We start from the raw sequence: 10,728 nt of genomic DNA, 5'->3' as shown, positions 1-10,728 counted from the left end.
TGGATCAACTAGATGTGAATGCCCTCTCAAAAAGATAGCCCTTTTATGATGAACATCGATGAACCGTCATAGAATCTGTCATCGATCGACTTGCTGGGCCTACCATCTGGAGCATCACCAATGGCTCGTGCTGATGTGTCGTGTGTAGATTCGACCCATATGTCACGTCTGTAATTAAAAATGAAAGGAAGACGTGCTAGAAATTTCAAGCGCGTGCGTGGACATCAAAATTTTTAAGTCACCGACGCGGCCGGTGGGAAAAATTTCAAGCCATCCTATTTAACCCACGATCCGGACTCATCTAACCCTAATCCCCATTCTCTCTGCCCCCTCAGCTGCGACGACTGCCCGCTGCTGATTCTGGCGATTCTGATGGCTATCCCCGACGATGAGCACACCACGGATCTCCCCTCACTCGGGTGCATCCTCCCCTCCGGCAAGATTTTCCCCTCTCAGCCTCTACCACTCGCCCAAAACACACACCCGATCTAGGGTTTCGTCCTCCGACATAGCCTTCATCGTCGGCGCATCTCTGGCGTCCTCTAGCGGCTCTTCTCCATCATCTGTAGCGCCACCTGACGCGCTCTCACCTCCTAATGGTCCACCTCGAGCTGGGCGGCGGGGAGGAACTCCTCTCATGGGATCCACGGACGCGGTGCACCCTGCAGCCATTGGTCCGAGACGAGGGCTGGCACCACGGCTTGTCTTGGTCGACGACGGTTGCGGTGAATATCGATGCTGCTCCTCATCCGCAAACTCCTAGGACGAGTGCCAGTACAGCATAAGCACGCCCCGCCCCTGAACAATGGCCTTGGCGCTAGGTAAGGTTATGCTACTGTGCTTATATTGGCCGGTGTAAACATTCGATGGGACAAATTGCTTGTGATCCATATGATCAGTCTATAGCTTGGTAATCTTGTTTTTAATTTTGGGGAAAAATCATTGCTTGTGCTATCAAATATGCACTTTAATCTGTTATTGGATATGCCAAATATTATCAAGACCAGTTTCCATATTTGTTTCTATAGATGGACAAAATACTGTTTTAACAAACAGTACGACTGATTGCTGACTCGCTTGGAGCCACAAATTCATACTGCCAGCATACTTGATTGAGGATGTAATTCTTCCTTTTTCCATTTTTTAAGAACATAATGTAATTGCTGATAAGTACTGTTGCTATAGTGCGACTGCACAACACTAGGATTTTATATTACATTTTTATTACGATACCGGTGCAAATTTAATGGCTCCGATAACATACAAGTGCTTGGTAGTTATACTTGTAGAAACAAATGATCCCTAGATCCATGAGGCTTGCCAATTGACTGGCACCAAGTTTGCACCCTCATAGGTATCTTGTACTTTTGCTGCTTTTTATTGGCCGGTGTTAGTTGCTGTGAAGTAGCTAACTGTAGCCAACGCTAGATGCTTAGCCTCTAGTTATAAGGATTACCTGCTGCTGCTTTTGCTACCTCTTATGTTCCCTGAATGAATGGTTATGCTGCTTCCTAGCATTTGGCTTCTATTTCTCGATTTCTTGGACAATATTTTTCTCTCTCTTGAGAATCATCAAATTTCGGAAAGGGTGCTTGTGTTGTCAAGTATGAACCATTTATTAGGGTCAATTTATGTACTACTAATGTCTACTACCTTCTCCACCCATTCAACGGTGTATAGGATGCCCTCCTCCTCAAAGAATCCATCCCCGATGAGCTCCCTTCGCCGGAGGTGGAGCAACAAGTCCAACACCTGCTAGCCTCTTGTGTCCTATCGCGCATGGACAATCTCACCAATGGTTGCATCTTCCTTCCCTCCTACCGTGGTGACCTTATCCCCTCTCCCCACTTTAACCCCAAATCTGGATGACACTTGCAATCTGAATAAAAATCATGTTTTGCTTCAGTTTAGAGGTGGATTCAGTTTCTGAGATGAACGTCTGAGCTTGATTAGTTGTGATGGTTTTGCGGGTCTGATTCTCTTGCACTATTACACATAATTTAATTAGGGCAAGCTAATGCTAATCTAGATAATATAATGTTACATGCACAGGAGCTCCCCTCTCGTGATTTTTATTTCCTTTTATGTGATCATGCAGAAAAAGAATGTATCTATGCGTAGTAAATATCCAGCATGATTTTGTTAAAGCCTTGGATGTATAATAGGCCAAAGCAAGGACTGTGCCGGATTGAGCAGTGTAATGGAATTGTAACTCCAAGCTATTGTGGCATGTCATCTGCCTTCAAAACAAAATTATGTGAGCATTTCCTTGTTCCACACACTCCTCTTAATTTGCACCGATTTGATTCAACTGTGTGTACAGAAAATACACCTTGCTTTTTTGTTGTACTGTTTTTGTTTCAAATTTGCTAGACTAAATACATGCACAAATATCAATGCTAGACTTGCCCAGATTGTTTTATGATAACTGCATACCAATAGATTATGATCTTGAGTTGTTACTTATTTGATAAAGGTCGGGGTAATCACATCTATAACTTACTATGATTACTAGCAGCTCACCACAGGTAACCAGGCTGCATTATTTGCCTTAGTTACTTGCAAAATATGTGGTGCAATGATCTTAGTTATGAGGTTGTGAGATGTTATCCAAGATTAGCTACATCAGCCGCGAGTATTGCAGCATTTGCGATAAATTGGCTCTGTCATGTAAAATAATACACCCTACTCTTGTAACTTTCAACAGAATGGAAACTATATAAGAATTACAAAAAGTGTTTTCAATTCAGAGTGCTCTAATGACAATGTTCCTCCTAATTCATTCTATGGATATGAAGAAGAATAATGATCTATTAGTAAAAAAAAGTTGGCAATGCTCCTAAAATGTATTTGTCCCTGTTGCAACGCATGGGCAATTACCTAGTTAAGATGAAAAAGAGTTTGTTTCCTTTCTGTTTTGATGTTTTCCTTTATTACCAGAATAAAAAGTATTGCTTATGTTATTTATTTCTTACAGTGGGTACGAAAGTGCCTCTTCTTGACTTACTTTTTATACTTTTCAGAGTTTCACATACTTTATATTTCAGAGCACTTGAGAGACTGCATCGTAGGAAATTCAGAATGCTTTCATAGAGTGATTCAGGTTTAGTGTAGTGAATAGCCTGGAACTTCATGTCAAATAATCAAAGTGGAGTATAATACCAACTCCATTGATATATGTATGCTCATCATTCCTTTTTGTTCCCATCGGTTGTTTCTTTTCACATGATTGATTTTGTTGCACTACTTTGCATCATGGGAGTGAAAAAAATATAGGACTTGATAATGTGTACTCCCTTCCTTCCTAAATATAAGTCTTTTAGAAATTTTAATATGGACCACATACGGAAAAAAATGAGTGAACCTACACTTCAAAATATGGCTATATTCATTCATATGTACTCCATATTTAAATCTCTTAAAAGACTTATATTTAGGAACGAAGGGAGTAGTAAGTTACTTCTAGTTTAACCTACTAGCTGTAATATTTTATATTGTGACATATTTTTCATCATGTGGCGGATATTGTTTTATGGGAGCATCTTCAACAACGAAGACATGTGTTCTCAAGACTTTGGTGTGGATGGGTGGACCTAATGGCTAGGAATGTGGGATGACCCGTGATTGATGTCTGACGAGCATTGGGCCTTGCTTGATGGGGCCAGTGCTGATTGTAGAGTAGCATAGTGTCGTTCGAGATATGCTTGTAAAATTAAAAAAATTGGTCATTTTTTTCTCATGTACATGTATTTTATAGTGTGTTTACATATTTTTGTTTTTTCAATGATATGAGCACATATTTTTGTCAAATTATTATTTGCTTAAATTTCCATGGACAAGAGAAACAACAGGTGGGCTAATGTCCTGGATTGAAATTAGTGGGCTGTACCTAAATGGGCCTAAATTCTAATAATTGGGTTAATTACTATATGGGCCAACAGTCGTGGACTGAGCCGAAGTTTAGTGGGCCAACAAATTTGGTGGGCCGATTACTACATGGGCTGCCATGTCAGATCCATGTCAGATTATGTCGTGGTAGATAAGTAAACGCCGTCATGTGCAAGTCAGTTAACTGCCATCCATGACGGCTAAGAACCATCATGGTCGTGATGGTTTAGGATGGTCCGTCATGGAGCATGCAATGGTTAAATTATGACGCGATATACATGACGGATTTCAGTTCCGTCACGTATGCATCTGCATGACAGTTTTGTGCAGGTCGGTGACGGATTGGAACTGTCACGTATTAACAGATTTCTTGTAGTGTCCTTGTTGGATTCGACACTCTTACTTATCGAAAAGAGCTACAATTTATCCCCTATACTTGTGGGTCATCACGGCTCCATCTACGGCAGCGTCGCCGGCCACTTCCTCCACGGTATTGCTCCCTCGGTGGCAGTATCCATATCAGTCCCTTGCCTGGCTCCGGCTCTCACTAGCTCTGCTGCTGCTTTGGCTCTCGCTCATGCTGCTGGTCTGCTCTTTCTCTCGGTCCCCTGCCTGGTCTACTCTAGCTCTTGCTTGCGCTGCTGCTCTTGCTCTCGCTCTTGGTCCCCTCCCTGGTCTGCTCTGGATCTTGCTCATGCTACTAGACTTGCTCTTGCTCTTGCTTGCGCTACTAGCCTACTCTTGCTTGCGCTGCTGCTGCATGAGCAGTACCTATGGTTGTCGCTTGAGCTCCTACCGCTGCTACCCGAGATGCTGCTATATGACCAGCTGCCCCAGCTCTCGCACGCGCTGCTGCTCTGGGCGTTGTTGCTGCTCTGCCCTGGCTACTCTCTAGTAGTACGGTAGGAGAGGCTGCCGATTTATATCACTGCTACTCTGCCACTAGTGCTCGAGCATCCTAAACTATTAGTGCAGCGCTTTTCTGCTACTAGTGCGTTCAGTTTTGAAAGTAAAATTCAGTTTCGACAGCAAAATTCAGTTTCGATAGTTAAATACAGTTTTGACAGTTAAGTTTGGAGATGAGCGGCTGATGTGTTTTACATCTAGCACTTTTTGGTTATGTATTTTACATCATCAATCGGAGATGCTATTAGAATACCACTTCAGCTAAACTTTGTCTCTCTTGTCCTGCTTTAGCCTCGCTGTCGTACACCTCACCGGAGCTGCTCCAATGACGAAACCCTCCATCACAGCGGAGCAGTACCCTTGGCTCCATCTCCAGGCGCCTAAGATCTTCTTCCCCTCCTCCGACTGCCACATCAGCCGCAGCATCCTCAACGAGCAACCCAATGATGCTGAGATCGACATGACTTTGCCAAAGAGGTTGTAAACTTGCTGCATCGCTTTCTTACTCGACATGTTATATATATTGTCCACTAAGAACACGTAGTAATGTAAAATATGATTAGTTTCAACTATATAACAAGCAGTGAGGTACCAGGAAACTTAGCTATGAGTGATGGACTCTCACAAAAGCCATCATTATTTATTTCTGCGTGTTTGAGATGTGCATGTGTAGATGGGCCTGGGAGTTGAGTTAGTAGGGCAGCGGCCTGGGTCCAAAGTAATACAAGTAGCACAAAAACATTTTTGTAGTGTAGGCTTTCACCTGTTCAAGCCTGCCTGCTATAATTGCCAGTCGTTGAAAGGAAAAGTGAAGGAAAAACATAGGAATTGGAAAGTTTGGTTCAAAGGAATGGAGCAAAGGAAAACTGTGGGATTTGTTCCTTTAGTGTCTCTTTCAACGAGAAACCGTAGGAATTTTAATATCCACTTGGCCCTCCTTTTCAAATTCCTATTCATGAAGAATAAGACTAAGTGATAGTAGCATAATAGCATTATAACTGTACATTTTCATGTGGTTTGACTTAATTTGACCATGCTTCTTTGCATTCCTGTGACCTTCCAATTTCTCTGAACCAAACACCCAGATTGACAGAAATCCTGTGATTTTAAATTCTCTGTTTTGCACATGCATTCCTATCCTATTCTGTGTATTTCCTATCCCTGTGTTGTTAGAATCCTCAAATTCATACATGCCCTTACAGAATTACTTCTCTTACAGATAGTTGTCAAAGAAAACCTTGTGTGGTTTGTCCTGCTCCTGTTACACCATCGTCCACCCCAACTCAGCTGCTCCAATGACAAAAGGGTCCACCACAACAGGGATCCGCCCTCCAGACTATCTTTCGTTGCCTCAAATCTTCTTCCCTGCGGCTGGCAGCTACGACAACTACATTACCATCATCAACTGAGCAGATGACCTCGAGGACTACATGGGTCTGTAAGAGAGGTCTCACTCTTTCGTGTCTGCTTGCGTTATGCATGGCTTAATATTGCATGCTACTTTATCGTCATGTTCATCGATTAGAATCTGAGTGAGCTCCAAACTAATGCTCAAACTTGAGTTTTTAAATGGTTGTGGGGTACATATCAGGGCCATAATCAAAAGTATATGTCTACTATATGGTTAATCTCTGGTGTCTACGATGAGTTTCCTGTTGGGTGGGAAACAAACAGTAAAGAAGCCATTATATGTATTTTTTAACTGAAGCCATTATCTGCCAGCTATCATTGGTTTTGGGTCTATCCACAGGTTGCTACCATCACTCTGGATTTCTACGTGCACTCCTTACATAATCTCACTATGTTTTATTCCTATGCATGTCAGTTATTGTACACAGTGGAACTGAACATGTAGTGCAAAAGAGACGAGCCTTGTGTGGCAAAACAATTCATGCTAACATCGCTCCATGGTGGGCGCAAAGGCAGTCCCCCCTCCACCCATTTCAGATTGTAATCAAGAGGAAGATAACTGTTCTGAGGGGGATTCAGAAGGTGTAGACCACTCCTATTTAACCCTTGGGATCTTCGCTCTAACTTGGCATGCTGATGTTGGGCATATCATGTGTATGGTGCCTTGCGTTGCTTACTTTATACGTCAAATATGCCATATGCTTAGTTTAGACATGTTTTGTGTGAATGCCATATGTTTAGTTACTTTATCATATATGTGAATTGTGCAACGCCATCTTGTTTAGCCAGGCATCATATATGTGAATTTTGCAATGCCATCCTGCTTAGCCAGTCATCTTATATGTGCATTATATCATGCCATCCTTTTTTCATTACATATTACATTTGTCAACAATGTTAGTACATTCAACTACTCTTCGTGTGCATCAGCCATTTAACACGGCGATGGAAAAATCTGGAGTGAAATCAAGGTCTTCAGAGCAGACTATGCTATCTAACAAACCGCATATCTTGCTGGTTACAGATAGCTCCTCAGAGGAGGATTCGGAGACAGATGACTAGTCATATCCCCCCCCCTGAGGTGTATGCTCTAACTTGGCAGGGTTGTGTTGCTCACATCGTGTGTATGGTGTCTTGCATTGCCATGTCATTTGCTTAGTTTAGACAAGCTTTTGTGTGAATGCCACATGTTTAGTGTCCACGATACATGTGAATTATGCAATGCCATCTTGTGGCAAGACATTATATATGTGAATTATGCAATGATATCTTGTTGCAAGGCAATATATATGTGAATTATGCAATGCCATGATGTTTAGTCAATCATCATATATGTGAATTATATCATGCTATCCTATTTTGCATTACGTATCCCATTTGTCGACAATGTTTGTATATTCAACTACTCTTTCTATGCATCAGCCATTTGAAGCGGTGATGGAAGTATCTGGAGTGAAAACAAGGTCTTTGGAGCAGACAATGCTACCTACTAAAGCAGACATCTTGCTGGTTACAGATAGCTCTTCAGAGGAGGATTCAGAGACAAATGACCGGTCCTATTTCCCCTGAGGTCTATGCTCAAACTTGGCAGGGTTATATTACTCATATCTTGCATATGTTGTATTGCATTGCTTAGTTTTTACATCATATATGCGATTGCCATCAGCTTACTTGCTTAGTATATGAATCATATATTTGAATTATATCATGCCATCATGTTTACATAGACAACATCTATCTGAATTATGGCATGACAACCCATTTAATAAAGACATCATATAGTTATATCATCTCATCCTGTTTAGTGTTCACAGTCATCATATTTTGAATTATGTCATTCTATCCGTGAATTATATCTTGCTACCATGTTTCCATAGGTGGCATGTATGTGAATTATTGTGACGCCCCCGATTCAATCGTACAGTAATCATGCACGCAAACGTGTACGATCAAGATCAGGGACTCACGGGAAGATATCACAACACAACTCTAAAACATAAATAAGTCATACAAGCATCATAATACAAGCCAGGGGCCTCGAGGGCTCGAATACAAGTGCTCGATCATAGACAAGTCAGCGGAAGCAACAATATCTGAGTACAGACATAAGTTAAACAAGTTTGCCTTAAGAAGGCTAGCACAACTGGGATACAGATCGAAAGAGGCGCAAGCCTCCTGCCTGGGATCCTCCTAACTACTCCTGGTCATCGTCAGTGGGCTGCACGTAGTAGTAGGCACCTCCGGTGTAGTAGGGGTCGTCGTCGACGGTGGCGTCTGGCTCCTGGACTCCAGCATCTTGTTGCGACAACCAGAAAGAAAGGAAAGGGGGAAAAGGGGGGGAGAAAGCAACCGTGAGTACTCATCCAAAGTACTCGCAAGCAAGGAACTACACTACATATGTATGGGTATATGTGTAAGGAGGCCATATCGGTGGACTGAACTGCAGAATGCCAGAATAAAAGGGGGATAGCTACTCCTATCGAAGACTACGCTTCTGGCAGCCTCCGTCTCGCAACACGTAGAAGAGAGTAGATTGAAGTCCTCCAAGTAGCATCTCCAAGTAGCATCTCCAAGTAGCATCTCCAGTAGCATCGCATAGCATAATCCTACCCGGCGATCCTCCCCTCGTCGCCCTGTGGAAAAGCGATCACCGGGTTGTCTGTGGAACTTGGAAGGGTGTGTTTTATTAAGTATCTGATTCTAGTTGTCATAAGGTCAAGGTACAACTCCAAGTCGTCCTGTTACCGAAGATCACGGCTATTCGAATAGATTAACTTCCCTGCAGGGGTGCACCAACTTACCCAACACGCTCGATCCCATTTGGCCGGACACACTTTTCTGGGTCATGCCCGGCCTCGGAAGATCAACACGTCGCAGCCCCACATAGGCAAAACAGAGAGGCCAGCATGCCGGTCTAAACCTAAGCGCACAGGGGTCTGGGCCCATCGCCCATAGCACACCTGCACGTTGCGTACGCGGCCGAAAGCAGAACTAGCCCCCTTAATACAAGAGCAGGCTTACGTTCCAATCCGGCGCGCACCACTCAGTCGCTGGCGTCACGAAGTGCTTCGGCTGATACCACGACGCCGAGTGCCCATATCTTTCCCACGTAGTTGGTTAGTGCGTATAGGCTCGTAGCCAACTCAGATCAAATACCAAGATCTCGTTAAGCGTGTTAAGTATCCACGAACGCCGAACATGGCCAGGCCCACCTCTCTCCTAGGCGGTCTCAACCTGCCCTGTCGCTCCGCCACAAAGATCCACTCGCGGGTGCTCCACCAGCCGACCCGACTTTAGTCTCCACATGTATCATGTATAAAGTATATAGTATATACCCGTGATCACCTCCCGAGTGATCACGGCCCGATAGTATAGCACGACTGACAGACAAGAATGTAGGGCCATAGATGGAAATACTAGCATCCTATACTAAGCATATAGGATTGCAGGTAAAGGTATCAATAGTAGTAACAAGGACAGGCTATGCATCAGAATAGGTATAACAGAAAGTAGTAACATGCTACACTACTCTAATGCAAGCAGTATAGAGTAGAATAGGCGATATCTGGTGATCAAGGGGGGGGGGGGGCTTGCCTGGTTGCTCTGGCAAGAGAGAGGGGTCGTCAACTCCGTAGTCGAACTGGGCAGCAGCAGCGTCGGTCTCGTAGTCTACCGGAGAGAAGAGGGGGGAGAAACAATAAATACATAGCAAGCAAGTGCATAACAGGACAACAAGCAGAGCTAGACGTGTTCTAACGCGGTAGTAGGTGATACCGACGAAGGGGGAAAGCATCCGGGAAAGTATTCCCGGTGTTTCGTGTTTTCGGACAGATGCACCGGAGGGGGAAAGTTGCATGTTTGATATGTTAGGGGTGTGTGGTGGACGAACGGGCTGCGTATCCGGAAGCGTCTCGTCGTTCTGAGCAACTTTCATGTAGAAAGTATTTTCATCTGAGCTACGGTTTACTCTCTATTAATTTTAAAAGATTTAAATCATTTTCAGGATTTATTTAATTATTTTAATGCAACATTATCCAAAACAGTGATTGCTGATGTCAGCATGATGTCAGCATGATGTCAGCAGTCAATAGAGGTTGACTGGGTCAACCTGACAGGTGGGTCCCACCTATTAGGGATTGTTTAGCTAATTAACAGTAGTTAATTAGGGTAACTATTTATTAGCTTAATTAATCTTAATTAGTTAAACTAGACAGGATTAGTTAAGTTAATTAATTAGTTAACTAATTAATTAATTAATTAATTTTATTATTATTTATTTATTTATTATATTATTTTTTCCTTTTTTTAATAAAAAAATGTTTTGGGCGTGGGGCCCATCTGTCATAGGCCCGAGGGGCCTATCGGGTTCGGGTGGTCGGTAGCGGATGAGCGCGGGCTCCAGGAGCGGGCGGCCAACAGGGGCGAGATCGGGCACGGCGTCGCCCGAGCGGGAGCGCCGGCTAGCAGGGCGGGACGCTGGTGGCCAGGGCTGCGCGCCGGCGCGGCGCAATAGCAGGGCCACTG

The 10,728-nt window shown here is 43.5% G+C and overlaps 1 long non-coding RNA gene across 1 annotated transcript; it reads left to right on the top strand.

The window, feature by feature from the left end:
• Window positions 1–231: 231 nt before the first annotated feature.
• LOC123154750 (uncharacterized) lies at window positions 232–3,810 on the top strand. The gene is made up of 2 exons (XR_006477032.1): window positions 232–821; window positions 1,681–3,810. It is a non-coding gene; the product is annotated as an uncharacterized lncRNA (long non-coding RNA).
• The last annotated feature ends 6,918 nt before the right edge of the window (window positions 3,811–10,728 follow it).

The sequence above is a fragment of the Triticum aestivum genome, chromosome 7A, assembly GCF_018294505.1.
Source record: "Triticum aestivum cultivar Chinese Spring chromosome 7A, IWGSC CS RefSeq v2.1, whole genome shotgun sequence".
NCBI classification, from domain to species: domain Eukaryota; kingdom Viridiplantae; phylum Streptophyta; class Magnoliopsida; order Poales; family Poaceae; genus Triticum; species Triticum aestivum.
This window is presented reverse-complemented; position numbering and strand designations above follow the sequence as displayed.